The following is a 27,001-nucleotide window of genomic DNA, read 5'->3' as shown; positions in this document are numbered from 1 at the left end:
TTACCTTTCCTTAACCTATCTTCACAGATAAGCAAGGAGGTAGGTATCAGATATAAATAATTAATATATAATTTATTACTGTCCAAAAGAACCTGATTTTATGGCCTATTTTAAGTTTCCAGATAATAGGCTGTAATTATGAAGATTAAATAAATTAATTAATAAATAAAAGCCCCTAGACCACGCGTACGCCCCTACGTACCTTAGAAGATAGGTTAAGGAAAGGAGAATTTACGTCTACAGAACTTGTACACCTAGAGAAGGCTTTTGACAATGTTGACTGGAATACAGTCTTTGAAATTCTGAAAGTAGCAGGGTTAAAATACAGGGAGTGAAACGTAATTTTCAGCTTCTACTGAAACCATGCCGCAGCTATTGGAATTAAGGGGGCGTGAGAGAAAGGAGTGAGACAGCGTGGGAGTCTATCCCCGATGTAACTGAACCGGTACACTGTGCAAGCAGTAAAGGAAACCAAAGAAAACTTTGATGAAGAATTTAAAGTTCAAGGAGAAAAAATAAGAACTTAGAAGTTTGCTCATGACATTTCAGTTCTTACACGAACAGCAAATGTATAATTAAATCACAGGGAATTAGATTAGGAAACGACACGCCAAGAATAGAAGACGAGTTCTGCTATTTAGGCAGGAAAGTAATTCACGATGACCTAAGTAGAGACGATATAAAACGCAGAATGGCAATGTCAGGAAAAGTGTTCCTGAAGAAAAAAAATTTTTAACACCGAATATAGATTTAAGGTATTAATATGGAGTGTAGCCTTATATGGAAGTGAAGTGTGAACGATAAGCTTTCAGACAAAAATGGAAAAGAAGCTTTTGAAATATGGTGCTACGGAAGAATGCTGAATAGCAAATGGGTAGGTCACGTTAATTATTGAAAGATACTGAATAAAAGTGGTCAGGAAAGAAATTTGTGCCACAGCTTCAGTCAAAGAAGGTATTAGTGGGCGGGACACATCCAGAGACAATACGGTATCACAAGTTTCGTACAGGAAGGATGTGTGTATGTGTGTATGGGGGGTGGGGCAGTTGTAAAAATTGTAGAGGGAGACCAAGGGATGGATGCATTAAGTAGGCTCAAAAGGTTGTACGTTGTAGTTATTATTAGGAGATGAAGAGGCTTGCATGTAGGGAGCATGGGGAACTGCATCAAGACAACAACAGCAATAACATAACCACTTTTCCTTTTACTTCATTTTGTATGATCAAAGGATGGACGTCAGCTTATTGATCACATGTTTTGCTTGAGTTGACCTCTGCCTTATTTCTATTTTACTGGAATAATCCGAGATTACAACTTGCATGCAGGTTTTTACATGTATGATAGTGTCATGTTGCTTACTTACTACAGAGGTGTATTTTGTTTTAGATAAATTTATAGTTTGTCTAAGATTTCTTCATCATTACTCTATATCACAATATTCTGCACCTAATGTAATTTGATCATCGGCGAACATAAAACACTGTAGGTAATCCCCATCTCTGTCTAGATCCTTTCCTCCACAATCATTCATCAATTCTTTCTTCCAATCAGTTCTAGGTTACATTTTCGCTCTTCAGAGGGAGTGCTTGTATTTTGAGTATTCTCTGTCTCTTTGTTTTTGTTATTTTATATTTAAAAACTGTTTCTGCCTTTACCAGCAGATGGTCGATGAAACATTCCGCTACTTTATACGCTGTTACATCCATCTATATACTGAAGCGTTAAAGAAACTGGTATAGGCATGCGTATTCAAATACAGACATGTGTTTAGGCAGAATACGGCGCTGCAGTCGGCAACGCCTATATAGGATAAAAAGTGTTTGGCGATGTTGTTAGATCGATTACTGCTGCTTCAATGGCTGGTTATCAAGATTTAAGTGAGTTTGAACCAAATGTTATAGTCGGCGACGAGCGGTGGGTCACAACATGTCTGATGTAGCGATGAAGTGGGAATTTCCCATACGACCATTTCACCAGTGTATCGTGAATAACAGGAATCCGGTAAAACATGAAATATCCAACACCGCTGCAGCCAGAGAAAGATCCTGCAAGAATGGGACCAACGACTACTGAAGGGAATCGTATAACATGATAGAACTACAACCCTTCCGAAAATTGCTGCAGACTTCGATTCTGCGTCATCAACAAGTGTCAGCGTGTGAACCATTCAACGAAATGTCATTGATATGGGCTTTCGGACCCGAAGGCCCATACGTGTACCCTTGATGACAGCACGACGTAAAGCTTTACGCTTGACGTGGGCCCGTCAACAAAGACATTTTTTATGTTGGTGACTGGAAACATGTCTGGTCGGACGAGTCACGTTTCAAATTGTATAGAGCAGATGGAAGTCTACTGTTATGGAGACAACCTCATGAATCCATTGACCCTGCATGCCAGCAAGGGATATTTCAATCTGGCTCTGTAATGGTGTTGGGCGTGTGCAGTAGGAGTGACATGGAACACCTGATACTCTGATCACCTGCATCCATTCAAATTGAAATTACACGTTAATACCTTCAGCTGCTGATGGGCGTTGATATATACCAACGGGGACAAGTGAAAATGTGTGCCCCGACCGGGTCTCGAACCCGGGACCTCCCGCTTACATGGCACACGCTCCATCCATCTGAGCCAACAAGAGCACAGAGGATAGTGCGACTACAAGCAATATCTCACGCACGCCTCCCGCGAGACCCACATTCTCACCTTATATGTCCACACACAGCATTCGTAGTGTCGCTACCCAACACACTCATTACTCGTGGACGACATTATTACCAAGTTCCGTAAGAGTTCGGGTAATATGTGTGCATCCGCACAGAAGAAGAAGGTCATGGCCGGTATTGCCAGAACAAATGAGTGTGTTGGGTAGCGACACTACGAACGTAGTGTGTGGACATATATGGTGAGAATGTGGGTCTCGAGGGAGGCGTGAGCGAGATAGAGCCTGCTGTCGCACTATCCTCTGTGGCCTCGGTGGCTCAGATAGATGGGACGTCTGCTCTGTAAGCAGGAGATCCCGGGTTCGAGTCCCGGCCGGGGCACACATTTTCACCTGTCCCCGTTGATATACACTCCTGGAAATGGAAAAAAGAACACATTGACACCGGTGTGTCAGACCCACCATACTTGCTCCGGACACTGCGAGAGGGCTGTACAAGCAATGATCACACGCACGGCACAGCGGACACACCAGGAACCGCGGTGTTGGCCGTCGAATGGCGCTAGCTGCGCAGCATTTGTGCACCGCCGCCGTCAGTGTCAGCCAGTTTGCCGTGGCATACGGAGCTCCATCGCAGTCTTTAACACTGGTAGCATGCCGCGACAGCGTGGACGTGAACCGTATGTGCAGTTGACGGACTTTGAGCGAGGGCGTATAGTGGGCATGTGGGAGGCCGGGTGGACGTACCGCCGAATTGCTCAACACGTGGGGCGTGAGGTCTCCACAGTACATCGATGTTGTCGCCAGTGGTCGGCGGAAGGTGCACGTGCCCGTCGACCTGGGACCGGACCGCAGCGACGCACGGATGCACGCCAAGACCGTAGGATCCTACGCAGTGCCGTAGGGGACCGCACCGCCACTTCCCAGCAAATTAGGGACACTGTTGCTCCTGGGGTATCGGCGAGGACCATTCGCAACCGTCTCCATGAAGCTGGGCTACGGTCCCGCACACCGTTAGGCCGTCTTCCGCTCACGCCCCAACATCGTGCGGCACGTCCCCAGTGGTGTCGCGACAGGCGTGAATGGAGGGACGAATGGAGACGTGTCGTCTTCAGCGATGAGAGTCGCTTCTGCCTTGGTGACAATGATGGTCGTATGCGTGTTTGGCGTCGTGCAGGTGAGCGCCACAATCAGGACTGCATACGACCGAGGCACACAGGGCCAACACCCGGCATCATGGTGTGGCGAGCGATCTCCTACACTGGCCGTACACCACTGGTGATCGTCGAGGGGACACTGAATAGTGCACGGTACATCCAAACCGTCATCGAACCCATCGTTCTACCATTCCTAGACCGGCAAGGGAACTTGCTGTTCCAACAGGACAATGCACGTCCGCATGTATCCCGTGCCACCCAACGTGCTCTAGAAGGTGTAAGTCAACTACCCTGGCCAGCAAGATCTCCGGATCTGTCCCCCATTGAGCATGTTTGGGACTGGATGAAGCGTCGTCTCACGCGGTCTGCACGTCCAGCACGAACGCTGGTCCAACTGAGGCGCCAGGTGGAAATGGCATGGCAAGCCGTTCCACAGGACTACATCCAGCATCTCTACGATCGTCTCCATGGGAGAATAGCAGCCTGCATTGCTGCGAAAGGTGTATATACACTGTACTAGTGCCGACATTGTGCATGCTCTGTTGCCTGTGTCTATGTGCCTGTGGTTCTGTCAGTGTGATCATGTGATGTATCTGACCCCAGGAATGTGTCAATAAAGTTTCCCCTTCCTGGGACAATGAATTCACGGTGTTCTTATTTCAATTTCCAGGAGTGTATATCAACGCCCGTTAGCAGCTGAAGGTATTAATATATAATTCTAATTTCGTTCTAGACGGCTGCAGGTCAATGCAATTCCTGCAGGACAATGCGACACTCCCACGTCCAGAATTGCTACGGAGTGGCTTCAGGAGCACTCTTCTGAGATTAAACACCAAACTCCCCAGACATGATCAATTTTGCGCTTATCTGGGATGCCTTGGGGCGTACTGTTCAGAAGAGATCTCCACCCCCTATTACTCTTACGGATTTATGGGCAGCCTCCCATAATTCATGCTGTCAGTTCCTCCAACACTACTTCAGACATTAATCGAGTCCACGCCACGTCGTGTTGTGGAAGTTCTGCGTGCTCGCGGCAGCCCTACACCTTGTTACGCATGTGTACCAGTTTCTTTGGCTCTTCAGTGTAGATGCGTATTATGTTACTGAACGCAGGGAATTCTATAGTTTGTAATCTTCGTATGTTTTTGCGAAGTCTATCTTGATTTTGCAATATTGAAAGCTACAAGCCATTCATTCAGCAAGGTAGATACAATTTTTATACAAACGGCGTGCTTCATACTCAGTACGTAGCTACATACATTAATTCTTGTTTCATAGATCATGAGTACGACATTTCGTAATGATGTGGAACGTGTCACTCTAACATAAGTTTTCTTCACACAAAATAATTAATTTTTATTTTATTTTATTTATTTTTTAATTTTTACAGTTACTTCTTCACATCTAAGAAATCATCTATCGAGTAGAAGGAGTTGTCATTCACAAATTCTTGTAATTGGCTTTTAAATGTTGGTTGGCTATCTGCCAGAGCAAACATTTTTGTGGCAACATAATTCACCCCTTTCTGTGCCAAAGTGAGATTTAATCCACAGTAGTGAAGATCATCTTTTCTTCAAGGGTTGTACCTATGCACTTCACTGTTTTTTTTTTTAATTGGCATGGGTTATTAATGACAAATTTTGTAAGTGAATATATGTACTCTGATGGTACTGTGAATATCCCAGTTACTTGGGTCGGCTCCAGCTATTAGTATGACTACACGCTTTTGTGTAATGAATACTTTCTCTCTCAATGACGAATTGCGCCAAAATATGTCATATGAAAGTAGTGAATGAAAATAGGCATAGTAGACTAATTTACTGATATGTTTATCACCAAAATGTGCAATAACCCTAATAGCATAAGTAGCTGAACCTAACCGTTTCATCAGATCATCGATGTGTTTCTTCCAATTCATTTTCTCATCAAGGCAGATACCCAGAAATTTTGAGCGTTCTACTTAGCAACAGACTTCTGTTCATAGTCTGTATTTATCAATGGTGCTATGCTGTTTACTGTACAGCTTTGTATAAGCTGTTTTTCCTCAAAATTTAGTGATAGTGAATTTGCAGAGAACCACTTAATAATTTACTGAAAGATATTATTTACAATTTCCTCAGCTGATTCTTGCTAGTTGGGTGTGATTACTGAACTTGTACCATCAGCAGAAAGAACTAGCATTGCATCTTCATGAATATGGAGTGGCAATTCGTTAATATTCAGGGTGTTACAAAAAGGTACGGCCAAACTTCCAGGAAACATTCCTCACAAACAAAGAAAGAAAATATGTTATGTGGACATGTGACCAGTAACGCTTACTTTCCATGTTAGAGCTCATTTTATTACTTCTCTTCAAATCACATTAATCATGGAATGGAAACACACAGCAACAGAACGTACCAGCGTGACTTCGAACAAATGTCCTCCGTTAGCGAGGATACATGCATCCACCCTCTGTCGTATGGAATCCCTGATGCGCTGATGCAGCCCTGGAGAATCACGTATTGTATCACAGCCGTCCACAATACGAGCACGAAGAGTCTCTACATTTGGTACCGGGGTTGCGTAGACAAGAGCTTTCAAATGCCCCCATAAATGAAAGTCAAGAGGGTTGAGGTCAGGAGAGCGTGGAGGCCATGGAATTGGTCCGCCTCTATCAATCCATCGGTCATCGAATCTGTTGTTGAGAAGCATACGAACACTTCAACTGACATGTGCAGGAGCTCCATCGTGCATGAACCACATGTTGTGTCGTACTTGTAAAGGCACATGTTCTAGCAGCACAGGTAGAGTATCCCGTATGAAATCATGAAAACGTGCTCCATTGAGCGTAGGTGGAAGAACAACCTAAAATGAGTTCTAACATGGAAATTAAGAGTTTCCGGACACATGTCCACCTAACATATTTTCTTTATTTGTGTGTGAGGAATGTTTCCTGAAAGTTTGGCCATACCTTTTGGTAACACCATGTATATCAAGAACAATAAGGGACCTAAGACTGAACCCTGTGGGACACCATTCTTGATACCTCCCCAATTACAGGACTCTGGGGATTTTTGCAGACTATCTCTACTTTTACATTCAACGTTCTGCATTCTTCCAGTTAAGTATGAATTAAACCACTTGTGCATTGTCCCACTCATACCACAATACTTGAGCTTATCTAGAAGAATTTCATGATTCACACAATCAAAAGCATTTGAGAGATCACAAAAATCCCAGTGGGTGATGTTCAGTTATTCAATGCATTTAATATTTGATCAGTGAAAGCATATTCTGAAAACCAAACTCACATTTTGTTAGTGCTTAATTTTTACAAATAAGGGATGCTACTCTTGAATATATTACTTTTTCAAGAATTTTGGATAAGGCTGTCAGAAGTGGGATTGTGCAGTAGTTGTTAGCATCAGACCTGTCCGCTTTTTTATGCAATGGTTTAACAATAGTGTAATTCAGTCTACCTGGAAGAATGCTGTTTCAGTGAGCTACTACATATGTAGCTGAGAATCCTAATTATTTGTTTGGAACAACCTTTTAGAACTCTGTTGGAAATGCCATCAATTCCATGTGAACTTTTACTTTTGAGTGAATTTATTAATTTCCTAATTTCAGGTACGTTCAGTTCCAGTTTTATCAATTTGTTTAGGTACTGCCTCTTCCATACACTGCCTTGCATTTTATAATGAATAGCTGGATCCTATTTTCTCTATAACACTTAACAAATGATTATTAAAATGTTTTCTACTTCTGACTTCTTGATAACAAACTTTTCATTGAGTCTGATAGAAATACAGTCTTCCTGTGCTCTCAGTTTCCATGTTTCCCTTTTAACACTATCCCAACTTGTTTAAATTTTATTATCAGATGTGCTGATCTCACACATAATGCACATACTTCAGGCCTTTTTAATAACTTTTCTTAATATACAGGGTGTTACAAAAAGGTACGGCCAAACTTTCAGGAAACATTCCTCACACACAAATAAAGAAAAGATGTTATGTGGACATGTGTCCCGAAACGCTTAATTTCCATGTTAAGAGTTCATTTTAGTTTCGTCAGAATGTACTGTACTTTCTCGATTCACCGCCGTTGGCCCAATTGAAGGAAGGTAATGTTGACTTCGGTGCTTGTGTTGACATGCGACATTTCTGTGAACGTTTGGGCAGGCATTGTGTTGATGTCTTGATTGGGCCCCATGTTCTTCCACCAACGCTCAATGGAGCACTTTTTCATGATTTCATACGGGATACTCTACCTGTGCTGCTAGAACATGTGCCTTTACAAGTACGACACAACATGTGGTTCATGCACGATGGAGCTCCTGCACATTTCAGTCGAAGTGTTCGTACGCTTCTCAACAACAGATTCGGTGACCGATGGATTGGTAGAGGCGGACCAATTCCATGGCCTCCACGCTCTCCTGATCTCAACCCTCTTGACTTTCATTTATGGGGGCATTTGAAAGCTCTTGTCTACGCAACCCCGGTATCAAATGTAGAGACTGTTCGTGCTCGTATTGTGGACGGCTGTGATACAAGACGCCATTCTCCAGGGCTGCATCAGCGCATCAGGGATTCCATGCGACGGAGGGTGGATGCATGTATCCTCGCTAACGGAGGACATTTTGAACATTTCCTGTAACAAAGTGTTTGAAGTCACTCTGGTACGTCCTGTTGCTGTGTGTTTCCATTCCATGATTAATGTGATTTGAAGAGAAGTAGTAAAATGAGCTCTAACATGGAAAGTAAGTGTTTCCGGACACATGTCCACATAACATATATTTTCTTTCTTTGTGTGTGAGGAATGTTTCTTGAAAGTTTGGCCGTACCTTTTTGTAACACACTGTAGTGCAGTAGTTTTTATAGTATTTCACTGTTTCGGAATCATTACTCCTCCTGGCTATAAGGAACTCCAGCCGGAGTGGCCGAGCGGTTCTAGGCGCTTCAGTCTGTAACCGCGCGACCACTACGGTCGCAGGTTCGAGTCCTCCCTTGGTCATGGATGTATGTGATGTCCTTAGGTTAGTTAAGGTTAAGTAGTTCTAAGTTCTAGGGGACTGATGACCTAAGATGTTAAGTCCCATAGTGCTCAGAGCAATTTGAACCATTTGAACATGTACACCTCATCCCAGTCTAACTGTTGCAAGCTTTGCCTAAAATTTTGAATTGTTGAATCGTTAATTGAACACACTATTATGGAGGACTGTTTTGCGTTACTGTATGGATCTATGTGATATACTGTAACTAGCTGTGCACATGATCAGACAGACGATTTTTAACAGGATTTTTTTTATTTAATGAAATTTATCTTGATCTATGAAAACAGTACCTATCAGTGAGCTGCTTTCCTGTACCACCCGAATAGGAAAATCATTAACTCATGTCAAATTGAAAAACCAAGTAACACTTCAAGGTCAAATTTTCTATCGGACTCTTTCAGAAAATCTACATTGAAATCCCTACAAACAACGATTTGCTTTCCTCTGTCTGACAGATAGCACAACAAAGAATCCAAGTTTTTCAAAAATAGTAGAAAATTTCGCAGCGGGGACCTATACACCACCACAATTTTTTTTTTTATTTTGAGCGTTTCCTCATTACAGAGGCTTATCTCCAACATAATAATTTACTTGGAAATTACAATACAAACAATAAACGTTCTTAAACTATATTCTCAAAATATTTCTCCAGGTGTTTCGATCTTGTGTGTCTTCTTCCTCTGCGCCCATTCTTCTCAATGTGTGCTGTACATTTTGGAGCCAGGTGGTCATAGGTCGTCCTCTTCTTCTTATCCCCTCCGGTTCCCACTCCAGTATCAATTTTGGTATTCTGGTTTTCTCCATTCGTCGTACATGCCCGTGCCACTATAATTTCTTCCTATCCATTACGTCATATATTCTTTCTTTTATTTCCATTCTCCTTATTACTCCAGTGTTCCTTATCTTTTCTTTCCTGGAGATTCTTGCCGATCTTCTCCAAAAGTCCATCTCTAGAGCTTGTAATTTTTTAATGTGCTTCATGTTAACTGTCCAGGTCTCCGTTCCATACAGGAACACACTCTCTAATATGGATTTGTATATTAATTTTTTAGTTCTGCTCGTTACATTCCTGCTCCATAATACTGAATTAAGCATCCCAATGACCCTCCGTCCGCTACTAATTCTTTTATTGATTTATGACTCTGATTTTCCCTCGATTTCTAAAATGGATCCCAAATAACAGAAAGTGTTTATCTTTTTGATTTTCTTCCTTCAATGTATAGCTCATCTGAATCATTAGTCAAGTATTCTGTTTTTTGGTAATTAATCTTCAAACCCCAAGTTTTGTATGGTACTGCTAGTTGATTGCACATATAGTTAGCATCCTCCCCATCTTGTGCTACGACTACTTGATCATCAGCAAATAATAAATGATGTAGGTAAACTCCATCTCTTATTTCTAATCCCATACTATTACATTTACGAGACCATGTTCTAAGGCTAATATCTACATAGATTTTAAATAATGATGGTGACATGGGACAGCCCTGTAAAAGGCCTTTGCTTTTTCTAAATTTCTGTGAAAGTTTCACTTGGCAAATGTTATCTTTATATGTCTGTTGTATTATTTGAATCAGGGAAGGGTTTATGTTTGCCATATGTAGTGCTCTCCAAAGTAATTTTCTTGGAACAGTATCATACGCTTTTTCTAGATCTATGAAAATTAATCCTATATTTTTTGATTTTTCCCTATGTTTCTCCAGAATCTGTCGTAACGTGAAAATATGGTCTACACATGATCTCCCAGCCGTGAATCCAGATTGTTCTTCTGGGGTTCTAAAATTTTTTTCCAGTTTGTTTTTAATAACTTTCGCAAAAATTCTCATAAATGTGTTTGTAACACAAATTCCTCGATAGTTTGACCAAATTTTGCGATTCCGTTTCTTAAATATTGTATTAATGTAACCTAGCTTCATCTCGTTGCGTATTGAATTTCCATGTATCATTTTGTTGAAGAGCTGTGTTATCAGTTTCACAATTTTGTCACCACCATATTTCAGACACTCCAGATTGATATTGCCTGGTCCCGGTGATTTACCATTCTTTCCTGTTCTCAACGCCTGAAGTACTTCACTTTTTAAAATTTGGATCTCATTACCTTCATGTCCTTTATCTTCCCCTGTTCCTTCTTCTAGACATTCTTCTCTGTCCTCATTTAATAATTTTTGGAAATACTCTTCCCATTCCCTTTGTGTTCTCTGTTGGAGATTAGTTTTGCTTTTTGTATCCTGTCAGAGCCCTTTCAATAGTGACCATGCTTCTTTTGCTCTCCCAAATCCTAATTTGCTATTCCCCTTGGCACATGTTCTTTCCCATGCTTCATTTTTTGCCATCCTTATTTTTTTCATCACTTCATTCTTCTTTTCCTTGTATATTGATCTTGTTTCTTCTGAGTTATCAGTCAGCCACTGAAGGAACGCATTTCGTTTTTCTCTAACGAGGACCTCTAGTTCCTCTGACCACCACTCTGCTGCATGGTTGTGGTTGGTATCTTTTTTACCCAACACCTCTGTTGCTATGATTTTCACATTAGCTTTATATAGTCATATATTTCCTCTGTAGTTCCTTCAAATGATTCAACCAGTTTCCTTTCCATCCTGGCCGCAAAGAGTGTTCTGATACTTTCGTCTTGTAGGCTGTCAATATTAAAAGGTAAATTTTCATCTTTCTCAGCCTGGTTCGTTTTATTTATGTTACTTGTATCACTCCTTGCATTCTTCCATGGCGAGAAAGGCTTCATTTTAACTAGATAGTGGTCTGATCCACACTGGGCTCCTCTATAAGATCTGACGTCTACTGCTTTGAAACGACTTGTTTGTCTAATGATAATATAATCTGTTATAGAACGAAGTTTTTTGGTGTTCTGTTGCCAAGTATATTTATGAATGTCCTTATGTTTGAAAAATGTGTTGGTAATTTTTAGATCAAATTATTCACAAATTGCAATCAATCGTTCCCCATTGTCATTATATTCGTCCTCTCCATGTTTTCCTACTATTCTACCAGATTCTCTAATTCCTACCCTTCCATTCAGATCTCCCATGATAATTAGTTCCTTTCTTCTTGGGATATTATCAATAGTCTCCCTGAGGGTGTCCCAAAATGTATCTTCCTCCTTATCTTTTGTGTCGTTCGTGGGTGCATATACGCCAATAATCACAACTTCCCTAGCAAATAATGTCATTTCAACAGTTATAATACGTTGATTGATGGATGTCCAATTTGTGATTCTTTCTTTTCATGATTTCTTTATCATAATGGAGACTCCTGCTTTGGCTCTTACTGCTTTTGATACCCCACTCCAGATATGTACATAATTATCCAGTTCTTCTTCTTCGTGGCCTTTCTTCTTTCTTTCAGAGAGTACGACAACATCCATGCTGAACATCATGTCAAGTTCTGCAGGTAGTAAATTTATTTTAGTGGAAATACCTTGCACATTCCAGCATCCAAACATAATTTTCCGTTTCTCATCGCCAGTTCGTCGTCCAAAGTTCCAATTTTTCCGAGGCATATTATTAGATTTTTTAGCATTTTTATGTTTTTATGTGAGTGAGGAGCTGGCCCACTGCACAAACCCCAACCTGGAGGACCAGGTAATTTTTACTCAAGGTTTTCTTCCTTTAGCCTTTGATAAGCCAATATCATATTATAAGGCAGCAGTTGCTAGTTTTGGTCCACTCCGGGTATTTTATTTCCCCGGTACCCACCATATCTGGTGAGCATTCCCCTATCCGCCACCTGGGGAGGCGCCTGATGGGAGACCAGCAAACTCCACACGGGTACCACAATTTTAAAAGTGTCATTATTTTGATTAACCTCACATGCCTCTATATGTTGCTCTACGCAAAATTTTTTAGTTTCCAAATTTTTCACACTCTGTCAAACTCCTCCTCTCTCCATAGTGTCTCCACCTACATGTGCTGAAACCTTATATCCACCTACATTTAGCATTTCCATACCTGTGACTATATGATGTTCAGGCAGGCATAGTACATCTGTTCCACCCTCAGTTTCTGAATCTTCCAAACAAACGAGAAGCTCATCTACTTTATTTTTTAATCCCCTGATATTCTGATGGAATATACTAAGATTATTTTAGACTGTGCTTTTATGCGAATATTGTGATAAACTAACATTATTTTTCACTGTACTGTTATGAGCATCTTGTGACATTTTAACATCTCTAGTACCTGCCTGTCTGAACTTGTCATTCAGCATTAAGTCATGCGGACAGTACCTTGAATTACTGACGTTATTACTTGTAAACAAAAGATTCATACTGTACATACGATATTTCTTTAATGGTTGCCCATTCATAAAGAAAACATATACAGGGTAGTATAACTGAGTCCTTCGTTTTCGAAGCTATGTATTTCCAAAGTATTACATGTACAAATGTGATTTATGCATGAAGAGAATCGTAAACTCAGCAATTTTCCATTTTGCACTCTACAAATGTCCTAATAGTGCCCTTCAGATCGAATGACACCGTCCAAGAGGTGTCCAAGTTTGTTCCATACCTTATGACATCCTGTCTGTGATTGCCCAGTACCACTGATGTGTTCTTTGAGTTGATCCAGCGATCTTGGCACTGCGGTTTACGTAAACACTGTCCACTGATGTACCCCAAATTGAAAATATCACAAGGCTTTCAGTCAGGGAATCTGGGGAACAAAGCGAAGAGAGCTGCATCATCTTGACCAACCCAGCGATGCGAATTTCGACGTTTAGGAAGCAACAAACACTGATGCTCAAATAAGCGATGGGAGATGAAATCCTCGGAATCAGCAGTCCGTTGTGAAACAACAACTCAACATGTCAAAGCAATTGGTAAGCTGGCAGTCTTCTAACATAAGAAAACCATTCCATATATTTTAAAACCTTAACCTTCGGCGAATCTCGTTCATGCACCACAATTTCATGAGGATGTCCACTGCCTCTCTGTGTCACATCGTGGCATTTAATATTTCCAGATATATGGGAGGTCGCTTAGTCGTTGCCTAGCAACTTGGTGGCTAAATGTTCATCCGCAAGTGCTTCGTCCGTTGTGATATAAAATTGAAGGCGCTGGCCATAATGTTGCAGTTTTAATTGTTGCACGAAGCGCAGACGGTACGGTCTGAAATGTAACCGCCGTCTTGTACAAAGTTTGCTGCGGTATTCCAAGTTCGTGACTTGCGCGGACTTTTTTATTACTGCGTACGACCGTTTCCCTCACCCTCTCCACGACTGCATCTGGCACAAATTTTCCGACCATTACTTTGCTGTTTGGAGAGACAAGGAGTGTGCTGTCGATACCAAAGCATTGTTCTCTGCTTACAAGTTGGCTTTTCTTCAGAGTTGTTTCTGAATGCTCACCGCGTATTCCAGCTCACAGAAACTGTTGTCTTGCTTCGCACCGTTTTGTCAATGCACTACACTAGTAACGTCAACTGGTGGCCAGAATGCAGAGTTAGTGAGTTTACGTTATGTTCATCCATTACTCACATCTGTACGTGCAACATTCTGGAAAATACAGACCTCTGTAAACGAATGAACCACTTGTATTAGTAATTTTTCCTGCTCCCTTTCAGGAAGTGAATGTGATCAGAAGAGCGCCTCTACTGATAAGGATAACTCTTAAAGTACTTCACAGAATTCTTCAGTGCAGGGACAAGGCAAGAGACATACTGTATTTGCACCAGTAAGTAGCTGTGGGCCTTTTGGCTGGAACTTTATTGATAAGTCTAATGTTTTCATTTAATAACTTGGCTGTTTTCACTGTAGTAGCAAACAGTTAACTAGAAACAGAATACATTCTTTTCTGAAAGAACGTCTTTATGCAACCAGCGAACTTTAGACGTTAACGCAAATCATTCCTTCACAGTTTGTGCGCGTAATCAAATTAGTTGTAATTCAGAGCATACCACAACTAGCTAGGGCATTCATCTCATACTTGTTCATGAACTACATAGTTCAATCAGGGAGACATATTTCATTTACTTGTAAAATATAATGACAGGATAATAATGTTGGGTACATAACAAGTCTCATTAACATCGGTAATCTTCTATCACGAGTACTGTCTCTCTGGTCCTTAGCTTTAAACCGCCATAGGGGCGCCTCTGTTTTTCACGTTTGGACAAAATTTATTTTCATTTCAACTTTGTAGCCAGTGCCCTTCTTGTCGCCACAATAGTATGTTTATTTAAGGGGTGCTAAACCACTGTACAAGGAAATGTAACGAACTTGTCGGCGGTTACCAATATGGCAACACATACAGTTGCTCAAACACCGACCCCCGCATGTTTGCCGTTCCTATTAATCTATCGTTAGTTGCGCGCACTTCCCACAGGCTATGGCTAGCAGAGGTCAGTATTCCTACGTATCACTTATTACTTTAAAACGCAATAAGTAATCTACGTAACATTTCTTGTTTCCTACTTTATCCATTTGCTTTCATAGTGCGTAGACGCTTGGAAATTACGTATACTGGAAAAAATTGGTAAAGCAGGTAAGCACGTCCCATGTGCAGCGCGACTATGAATGGAAGGTAAATGGGAGTAATTATCGGGAATCGAGACGGAGGGATTGGGGGGGGGGGGGGGCGGTGTACAGAAGTTTGTGCCACTGCCTGACGGCCTGACGTAATAGCTTCAAACCGAACGTCTCTAAGCTAATGCAGACCGCCTGCAGGCATAGAAACCACATTTCGTCGGCTACAATATTTGTTTAATGGATCAGATTAGAACTTTTACTCCTCTTATTACACTGCTCTCTTTTATTTTATTAGAGGGCCAGAATCACAGTGTATTGTGTACAACGTATGTAGTAGGCCTAATACTAGTGTATTTTTAGTCCAGAAAATTTCAGTCAAACAAATTACTGTGCAAAGCATAAATGACTTAGGTATAGCACTCATGCAATGGTCAGTACCCTTCTTAAACTTATATGATCCAAACATGTATCGTTTGCGGAGTGGTGGGATCGGTCATCTATATTGTTATTATCGCCATTATTCAGTCATTCTTGCGGATGGCCCTTCACTCTGTGGTAGCAGATACACGCTAGGCAGTGTAAATCAGTGTTGATGAAACCACTACCTAATAACTACCACGTAGAGGGCGCGTAACTCGAGTTGAAAGTCAGTTTCTGGAAGTTCTTGATTCAAAAATCGGCCGTTCGGGATATTCAGCCTGCTTGCAGAAAAGCATTAAAATTGGATTAACTCCGTTTTTAATTTATATTGAAACACATGAAATGGCTATCAAGTCCGTATTTAATATGGCGAAACGTTATCATTGAAAGTTCACTGTCTGTATAACAAATATTCACTCGAAAAAAATAGCCAGAATTTTAGTAAGTCCGACACGACTGATTTTCACATTCTACCAGTCACAGACCCACAGATATTCGCGAGCTAAACATTCGGTCGTTTCAGTGGTCTTCTTCGTAAGAAGTACTCGCCAAATATTCGGTAGAGGGCACGAAACACGCAACGCGGAATAGTTACTACGACCAGAAAGTTCACACGCTCTTATCTCTCAAACTGTTTAACTTAGAAACATCAAAATTCATTGAAATGCTCGTACCGTCAGCCGCTTCAGTCACGATATGTTTGAACCGAAACTAGCTCACTATTTCCTCATTTTACAGAGTATTTTTAAGGAGCGATCTATCATCGTATTATCTGTAGGCCGGCTAGCAGGCAACTCTCTCGAGGTACTCTCCTCTCTGCACACTTCTCTGTTCGCATGGGAACAGCCTAATTCTGATTGGCTGTGCATCTAAATGACCAATCTGAACATTCCTTCCTGATCATTCACGCGGCAAATCTTGCCTTATCCAATCACTAATTCGATAGTAATTAATGTCAGCCAAACTTCAATTTCTTGTATTATGTTTAATGAAAATGAGCCAAGTGCGAAATATTCTTCAAAATTAATAAACTTTTCCGGCTTTAACTTCCATTCTGGCAGCTTTTATACAAAAGCATGCTCACACAGATATACGTCACTTGAATCTTAGTTGCATCATAACTTTCCCACAGCTCATTTTGTACAAGGGTTTACGTAAAATGAAATATTAAATTTTAACGTATGTCCCACATACACTCACCCAACAAAATATAATCAAATACAATTTTGACCGATTTTTTCATTACGTATTTCAAAGTGACTAATGTTTTAAAAAGAAAATTCGAATTAATTGATTTTTGTGCACTGCATCTTTGTAACGGCTTCAAATAATAACGAAAGTCAATCTGTTATTGTTCCTAACTTGGTTTTAAAAAACAATAGTAGGTTTTAGCATTTTTAGGTAATTCTCCTTATCTCTGGATCTATAATAAATAGAAATATTAAATTTTTGACAGCATCATTCCATTAATAACAAAAGACTGTGTACCACATTTGAACAAAATCAGATAATAGCTAATTCGTAAAGGGTATGAATCTTCGTATCGACTGAATGCAATTCTCACGGAAGAGTGGAAAAAAGAACGTAGCCATCATGCAGCCACCTTACTAGTCGACTGCGTGCCTTACCGCAACTAACGTTATCTCGTAATAACTTGATGCGTTACACGTTCCCAGTATCGCTGACGTACAGCTTCAGTTCACACATCCTTATCTCGATTACGGTGTAAGTGATTGATGTCACTTACGGATCACTGTATTAAGGTAGAGAACTTTCAGCAGAAATATTGGTGCCAACCCTTATGTACACTTTAGCTGTGAAACAATTATCAGTTCTGTTGGCTTAGCTCTACGTCATCGTTTCTTGGGTGTCTGAATGACCTGCAGACAATTAAAGAGACTCATACTTCAAGAACTTAAACTCAGATCATTACGGGGGAACTTAGAACACAAATTCAGGCAAATTAAAATATTACAGCTCTTTCTTGCATGACACACTCATCGCCCAGTCTTAGATCCTAAGAAGATTTACGTCAGTACATGACCATTTCTTGCTGCATTTCATCTTTCAGAAGGAATTCTGTGAACTTCCCGTCTCATCTGCGCTTGAATAGTGCAGGTGGAAGCACAGTGCCGTGGCACGATTTCACACGCAGCTTCTGAAAATACTTAGCACTTTCTGTGCAACACACGTAACGGGTGGGTCCAATATGGCCGGCTGCATTACGTGGCTACAGCCACTCACGAACTGTACCCGTAGCACGCAGACGGGAAAATAATGGGCATACTTTCTCTGCAAATCTTTTAAACTTCGCTACGGTCGCAGGTTCGAATCCTGCCCCGCGCATGGATGTGTATGATGTCTTAGGTTAGTTAGGTTTAAGTAGTTCTAAGTTCTAGGGGACTGATGACCTCAGCAGTTAAGTCCCATAGTGCTCAGAGCCATTTTTTTCTTTTAAACTTATTGCAGGTTAGGTTGTGCTGAGAAATAATTTTTAAGAAAAAGATTCCACTTGATGCGACGTTTCCGAGTTAATTACCATTGAAGTTAGCCAATCAGGATGTAGCGCGCATCAATTCAAGCCACCCGTCAGACACGATGTCGCCAAACGCACTCATAGTTTTCTTTCCTAAAGCCAATCACGAGAGCGATACAAAAATTCAACATGGAACGGTAGTAACGATCGAATCTGAGCCAAAGGCTGAGCGGTCTCGTGCGCTATCATCTACGCTCTGAGAGCAGCTGACAGTAACTGTACGAGTATCTGGCGAACCATTTCAATTTGCACGTGCAGTAGCCTGAGTAGCTAATATAAATGCCAACGGCGCAAAGTAACGAATTTCTTTCTTAACAATTATTTCTCAATACAACCCACCCTGCCACTCGCTGACAAGCTTGCCAGTTTTTGAAAACCCTGTATAGACTTTTATGGGTGGCAAGTCATTTGCGCTATCCGCTTGTGTATCATCTGTGTGCGTTATGTGTGTCGTAGTATTTTACCAATTCTTGTGTGATATTTTATGTGGCGGACATTGGGAACCAACCACGTATTCTCCTCAACAATCGAGGATAATCATATGCCCACTGTCCGAGGTACCAAACCAATGGCCGGCCGCGGTGGTCTCGCGGTTCTAGGCGCGCAGTCCGGAACCGTGCGACTGCTACGGTCGCAGGTTCGAATCCTGCCTAGGGCATGGATGTGTGTGATGTCCTTAGGTTAGTTAGGTATAAGTAGTTCTAAGTTCTAGGGGACTGATAACCACAGCAGTTGAGTCCCATAGTGCTCAGAGCCATTTGAACCATTTGAATTTTGAACCAAACCAATGGTCGTTAATGCGCAGCGAGGAATCGAAGCGGGCCTCGCTCACCTCCCCGTCTCGGACTGCAGCACGCTGCGCGTTCAGCGATAAGAGCACTTCTTGACCAGTCTGGAATCGCCGCAAGTAAAAAAAAGTCAATTGTTAGAGACTCATCAAAATAGGTTTGTAGAGTCTCAGGAATTCGTATTACACCAAAGAGTACCGATATCGCAGGAACATACGAGTAAATTTGCGCCTTCTTTGCGAGATGGCAGTAGGCACATTTTCAATCAAGCGAAGGGAATATACAGCACATCCTGATAGCACCTTTCACCGTTTCCCTTCGAAGTGCTAAAAACAACACGGTTTTGGAACGTGTGCTGGACAGCGGTAACGAACTTTGTTTGTGCTTCTTCTGTGTGGGGCGTTGAAAGGACTAGGCGGCCGCCACGATACGCAAAGCGGACGTGAGTGCTATGCAACAAGGAGGTAGTTCCCCAGGCATTAAACATACCGCGCGTAAGATGTTGCGGCGGCGACTATCACGGCTTCCTAGAAGTCACTCGATACGGACTGCGCTGCCGATTGGCCGGCTAAGTCACATTATTAGTTACAAAATAAAAAAAGCCGTGCATAGGTCACGGACATAACTTAGCACTGCTCCCTAGCTACACAGCTCTCAGTGGAAGTGCTGTGGAGTCAGGTGGACTGTTCTCAGTCTTGTTATACTTTCTACCTGAAGCAGCTAGAGTCAGAGTATTAAACTGGTCACCTTTTGACAGGTAGTGGGATGTAGTGACCCCGCCGTCGCTATACCAATGGGAACGTGGCACTGCCGTCTCCCATGTGTTGGCGCTTCAAATGTTCCAACCATTGTGGCTGCAAGTTCCCTGTGAGTATTAGGTGTAAGAGATTCGCGTAAACATTAGTTTCGCATGGCTTACGACGTGAGATGAAAGTATTTGAAAGGAGGACACACGGGAAACAATGAATATCTATACCGCATGTTAATTTCAGAAACTTTAGTTACTTTTTTGGAGAGATAAACAGAGTCTTCATTCTTGTTATGAGTTACGTACTAATAAAACTGCAGAAGAAACATAAACGCTGTGTTCCGAAGTTCACACAAATCAAAAGCAATGCGGTACGCAACTTTGGAAATATGTGTTGCCGAGCGAGGAATTTTGTTAACAAGCAATAAAAAAAGTTTCTCAGTGACATCAACACCTTTCGAGATATTACGTGACAATTTTCACGCTGTTTATGGAACGGAAAAATTTTATCTATTTAAACAACTAAAATACTTCGCTCTGACCATAATAAAAATTAAGGGCGGATATTTGACATGCGTAGAGACACTACAGAGATGTGTTAGTGAATTTCAGATTTTTTTCGTGATTTTTGTCGGAGAGAGAGAATTCAAGGCAACTTTCTATCGCCATGAAGAAAAGACAACTGTGGCGGCTAACTGCAGACAGGACTTGTCGAAAAAACATCCCCAGTTGAGGCCATAAACGTCAAATTCCGACAAAATGAGGCTATAGCCCACGTAGGGTACAATCGAAACTTACTCGTACTGTTAAGCTTCGCATGTTCGGGGTTCACAATCATGTAGAATTTATTTAAAGGTCATCATATTCGGCGTTGACTGTACTAACTTGGTGTAATCTGTGACTTTGTGTATGTCGGTCGCTGTTGATAAAAAGCCTCATGAAGTGAGGTGGCAGTTACATGCAGGCCTTATGGAACGCCGTACATACTGGGTGAGTCACTAACTATTGCCACCAAGAATAGCTCTGAAAGTATGATAGGATCTGAAAAGTTTGTGGGACAAAAGTTGGTTGGGACAACGGGGGCCATAATATGACGCTGGTTTTTTGTTGCTAGGTGGAGTCGCGTCAGAGATATGTAGGTCAACTTTTTTTTTTAATGAGATGCTGTAGTTTGGTACTTATTTTCTGATAGCAGCTATCGAGACTTATCCAATAATGTGTAAGAGCAAGGTCTTTGAAGATCAACTAAGGTCACAAAGGGGTCATGAACGCCCATTTACAGAAGCTGTTCGAAGTGATGACCATTGTTATCAATGCAGTGCTGCAATCTTATCATGGACTGAATGGTATTCCTAATCACATCGGCACTTATCGAAGCACATGCTCTGACAGTTCTCTCTCGCACATCTTCAGCTGTAGTTGGAACGTCTTTATAAACAATGTCTTTTACGAATCCCCACAACAAAATGTTCAGAGGTTTCAAGTCTGGCGGACAAGCCGGCCACGACACATCTCCTTCGCGTGCAATCCAACGATTTGGGAATTGTCTCTAACTCATTTCTAGCCATCAGTGAAAAATGTGCCGGACACCCATCGTGTTGATACCACATTCTGTTCCTTGTTCCTAAAGGCACTTCTTCCAAAAACAGACCTAATGATTCTTGCAGGAATGTGGTGAACTTCCTACCATTAAGATTTCCTTCGATAAAATAAGGGCCTACAATTCTGTCCTCCAGAATCCCACACCTTACATTCACCGACCACTGCTTTTGGTGTGCAACTTGCCGCAAACAACATGGATAAACAGTTGCCCAGTAATGCTTGTAATGCAAATTAAAATTTCCATGGTTCGCCAATGTAGCCTTGTCAGTAAATAAAATCAAATTAATAAATGTGTTATCCCTCTGAATCTGAAGCTGAGCCCATCAGCAGAATTCAATGCAACGCAAAATCCGTTCAAATGGTTCTAAGCACTATGGGACTTAACAGCTGAGGTCATCAGTCCCCTAAACTTAGAACTACTTAAACCTAACTAACGTAAGGACATCACACACATCCATGCCCGAGGCAGGATTCGAACCTGCGACCGTAGCAGCCTCGTGGTTCTGGACTGAAGTGCCTAGAACCGCTCGGCCACCGCGGCCGGCCATAAATCCGTACCAGTTAATTCTTGGTGCAGACTCGTATGGTAAGGATGATATGTATGGCGATGTAAAAAAAAATGGTTCAAATGGCTCTGAGCACTATGGGACTCAACTGCTGAGGTCATTAGTCCCCTAGAACTTAGAACTACTTAAACCTAACTAACCTAAGGACATCACACACACCCATGCCCGAGGCAGGATTCGAACCTGCGACCGTAGCGGTCTTGCGGTTCCAGACTGCAGCGCATTTAACCGCACGGCCACTTCGGCCGGCTATGGCGATGTAGAACACGAACAACACTACTCTGGCTCATGCCAGATTCCCTTGCGATTTGACGCGAACTAACACTAGGATCTGGAACCACAGTGGCAAGAGTACACATTTCTGTTTCCTCGTTAGTAACTTTCCTTTAGCCGGATACTTTCCGATATGTTAAAGATGCAGTTGTTCTCAGTTTATCATAGACATAGTTAAATGTACGACGTGTACGGTGAGTATGTTCAGGAAATCTTTCAGCGTATAAGTCTCTAGCTCTCACTGAATTTCTTTGGCATTCTCCGTAAATGAGAATCATATCGACTTGTTCTTCGTAGGAATACATCATTCAAATGCGCTTGATTCGACTATACTATGCTTACCGTTCCTATCAGCGTTGTACTACGAAATCGTCGAATGGTGTATACATGTCAATGGCACATTAGATGGATACGCCGTATTCGGTGAATATTTACTATTTGTACGGTATATGAGAGAGAATTTTCAGAACATGTACTTCGGTAAGCGCCGAAGTGATCAGGAATACCACTCAATCTGTGATAAGAAGATCGTAGAACTACTTTGATAACAATCTTATCAGTTCGAACACCTTCAGCAAATTGACGTTCATGCCACATTTTTCACCTTCGTTGATCTTCAAAGGGCTTACAGTTGGACATCATTGGATTCGTCTCGAAAACCGCTATCAGAAAATAAGTACCAAACTATAGCATCCCATTTAAAAAAAACAAAGCTGACCATATCTCTGACGAGACCTCACCTAGCAACAAAAACCAGCAACTATCGTGTCACCTGTTGACCCATGCAACATTTGTCCCACAAATTTTTCAGCTACTATCATACTTTCAGAGTTATTCTTGGTGGCAATAGTTCGTGACTCACCCTATATACAACCTAATTCCTGAAGTACAACATAGATAATTTATTTATCTCGGGACATTGATACCAATGGAACCTAGATATGATCACTCTGCATGAAGACGATTTTCAGTAAATTTTTCCACCCTGAGGAAAAATGCTGTAGGTCATTACTAACTGTCAGATTTTCATATCCACTATGTGATAAAAAGTATCCGGACACCCGCAAAAACATACGTTTTTCTTATTAGGTGCATTGTCCTGCCACCTACTGCCAGGTGCTCCATATCAACGACCTCAGTAGTCATTAAACATCGTGAGAGTAGAATGGTCATGCGATTGGGTGTCATTTGTGTCATAAGTCTGTATGAGAGATTTCCACACTACTAAACATCCCTAAGTCCATTGTTTCCGATGTGATAGTGAAGTGGAAACATGAAGGGACACGTAAAGCACAAAAGCGTACAGGCCGGTCTCGTCTGTTGACTGACAGCGACCGCCGACAGTTGGAGAGGCTCGTAGTGTGTAATAGGCAGACATCTATCCACACCATCACACAGGAATTCCAAACTGCATCAGAATCAACTGCAAGTACTATGAGCGTTAGACGGAAGGTGAGAAAATTTGGATTTCATCGTCGAGCGGCTGCCGGTTAATGACTAACGAGGCCTCGCTTGGTGTTAGGAACGTAAACATTGCAACATTGAACAGTGGAGAAACGTTGGTGGAGTGACGAATGACGGTAAACAATGTGGCGACCCGACGGCCTGGTGTGGGTATGTTGAATGACCGGTGAACGTCATCTGCCAGCGTGTGTACTGCCAACATTATAATTCAGAGGCGACGCTATTATGGTGTGGTCGTGTTTTTCATGGAGCGGGCTTGCACCCCTTGTTGTTTTGCGTGGCACTGTCACAGCACAGGCCTACACTGATGTTTTAAGCACCTTCTTGCTTCCCACTGTTGAAGAGCAATTCGGGGATGGCGATTGCATCTTTCAATACGATTGAGCATCTGTTCATAATGCACGGCCTGTGGCTGAGTGGTTACACGACAATAACATCACTGTAATCGAGTGGCCTTCACAGTGTCCTGACCAGAATCCTATAGAACATCTTTGGAATTTTATAGAACGCCGACTTCGTGCCAGACCTCACCGACCGTCATCGATACCTCTCTTCAGTGCAGCACTCCGTGAAGATTATCTGCCGTTCCCCAAGAAAACTTCCAGCATCTGAGTGAACGTATTCCTGCTAGAGAGGAAACTGTCATCAACGCAAAGGGTGGGCCAACACCATACTGAATTACAGCATTACCGATGGAGGGCGCCACGAATTTGTAAGTCACTTTCAGCCAGGTGTCCGGATACTTCGGATCACATAGTGTACTTCGTATTCTGGGAATGACGATGGTAAACCAGCTTGGAATAAACTTAAGCGTTATGAAGATAAAAGAGTCACATTAAAACAAGCAGCAGTAACAAGAACAATAGACAAGATCATTCCATTTAATATGCGGCGTAACATGTTGCAGTTAATATCATTATCATTGTTATTAAGAATTTTGACCATCAATGTATAACATAGTCAACATTTTCATTTAGCCAAATCCTTTTTTTTTTCATGGCTTATAATAAATTTGCAGTTTATTCATTTATCTCCTCTGACAAATTTTTTTGTATCGACTTATTGTTAAATAAATTTTATTTACCTGCGAAATTTTCTCCTCTCCCTTCTCACTCCATGCCGTCCAACGCTCATCTTGCTCAGTGGTTTCAATTTAAAGGGTGATTTACTCTGCTGTCTTATCTATTTTACTAAAAGGCCAACTATATTCAAGGCAACTAATCCGTATGGCAGGTTGCCTGTCAAACAGATTCCAGCGGATAAATAAGTTTGATTTTTGGGATTTCATATAATTATTGACCGATATAAAAAGATGAAAATCCTGTCATAATCTATTACTTATGAGGTATAATCTGATACAAAGGCTTAACAAAATAAGTCAAGTATTCTAGTTAGAAGCAGTGTATGTACACTATTGTTTGGAGAAAGTTAAACACCAATATCGAGAGGTGTGACCACAGTGGAATTTGTTTCACCCATTAGGGACATGACACTAAACAAATGACTATATTTACACGCCCGTACGTGCGCTGTGACTGTGGAAATTCATTACAGAACAGCGCCGCCACGTGCTGCAATCACCACGGGAAATTTAAATCTTGTTTGTCGAAAGAGAACGTACTAATTTTTCTTCTGAATGAGAGTCAATTGCCTCTCTAAAGTCATCACGCTTGTACGTAATCTGCTGTAATGGTATCGATACATAGATAGTATTGGCATTACACTGACAGTACTTAAAAGTTGCCATCAGATAACATTAAAGCACGTGATGTCCTCATAATTTCTGTTTCGAAGTCTGAAAGCCAATTACAAACAGCCACCTATAGTTTGAGGGTGAACATGGAACCCCACAATATAGACGTATGCTTTTTATTGAAACTGGCATTTGATGTGATTAATCTGGTCGTACTAATTGCTTCCTTGGAAGAAGCCTCATAGAAGTTTCTAGATAGTGCGCTGTGGCCCAGATCGCGAAATCGAGACGTGTCGAACGGTCATGTGAAACCGGTATTTATATGGACAGCCGTCCGTATATCAGCGAGAAGCAACAGCTTGTATTGATTTGATGTCCCATCTCAAAGGCAATATACACTACTCAATAAAATTAGGGTTTCAGCCAAGGTTTCCCGATATAACATTTAGCGGATATTTCGTCCTCAGCTGAGGCGGCTGTGCGTGATGCTTAACAGACGTTCTCAGTGGACAGCCGCTTTGTGGAGTTTTAGTGAGCAGTTTCACGGGAAATGACTGACCGCTGTGAAGCTCAATATCTGATGTCACAATCTTTCGTTTCGAAGAGACATTAACGATTACAGGTGAAAATTACTGGAGCTTCTGTCCAGGTACAAATAATATATTTGGTCTACAACTTTACAACTGAGTTCCATTATGTTTTCTAGTAATTATAAATGATAATTGCACGTATTTCTACGTAATAATGTGTTTCTCAAACATCGCTTACACCAAATACGAGCGAGAAGATCTAGTGTAGTAAAGAACTTAAATTGTTGGAATCATTATTGTTGAGTAGAGATACAAATCATATCTCTGAACTCATCTGGAATCCAATTCGCTTACGTAGAGATATGCAAATACTTTTTATGGAATGCCTACTATACATCACTTTCTTTTTGCATTGTAACACTCTGTTCTTTTTCCTTGCGTCGTTTTTGTGAAATTAGCTGTGCAGTATGAGCCGGTTCCCAGTTCCTCAGAAAATTGTCTGTTTTCTTTCCGTGCGGTGCGTTGGTGTCGCTCCGTCTCATAGGTTCAAAAATGGTTCAAATGGCTCTGAGCACTATTGGACTCAACTGCTGAGGTTATTAGTCCCCTAGAACTTAGAACTAGTTAAACCTAACTAACCTAAGGACATCACAAACATCCATGCCCGAGGCAGGATTCGAACCTGCGACCGTAGCGGTCTTGCGGTTCCAGACTGCAGCGCCTTTAACCGCACGGCCACTTCGGCCGGCGTCTCATAGGTAAAGTCGCTGAGAGATGAGTTACACGGTGTAACGTTAAGACTACAAGCGGGAAAGAATTCACCTTCCAGACATTCCTCTACGGTTAAAACAGCCAAGAAAATTTGATGTAATATTATCATGTCTCACAAAATACTTATGAGAAACCGTAAGGTATCTCTAAACAGCGATTTAGATGTACAATTGGTCTTCGTCCAAAGTATGAAATAGAATCCTCCCTTCTGGTTAAAAGAGGACGAAATTCAAAAACTGCCTTCCAGCTACCATTTTGACTTGTAAATGT

The sequence above is a fragment of the Schistocerca nitens genome, chromosome 4, assembly GCF_023898315.1.
Source record: "Schistocerca nitens isolate TAMUIC-IGC-003100 chromosome 4, iqSchNite1.1, whole genome shotgun sequence".
Taxonomy (NCBI): domain Eukaryota; kingdom Metazoa; phylum Arthropoda; class Insecta; order Orthoptera; family Acrididae; genus Schistocerca; species Schistocerca nitens.
Note: the sequence above shows the minus strand (reverse complement) of the source record.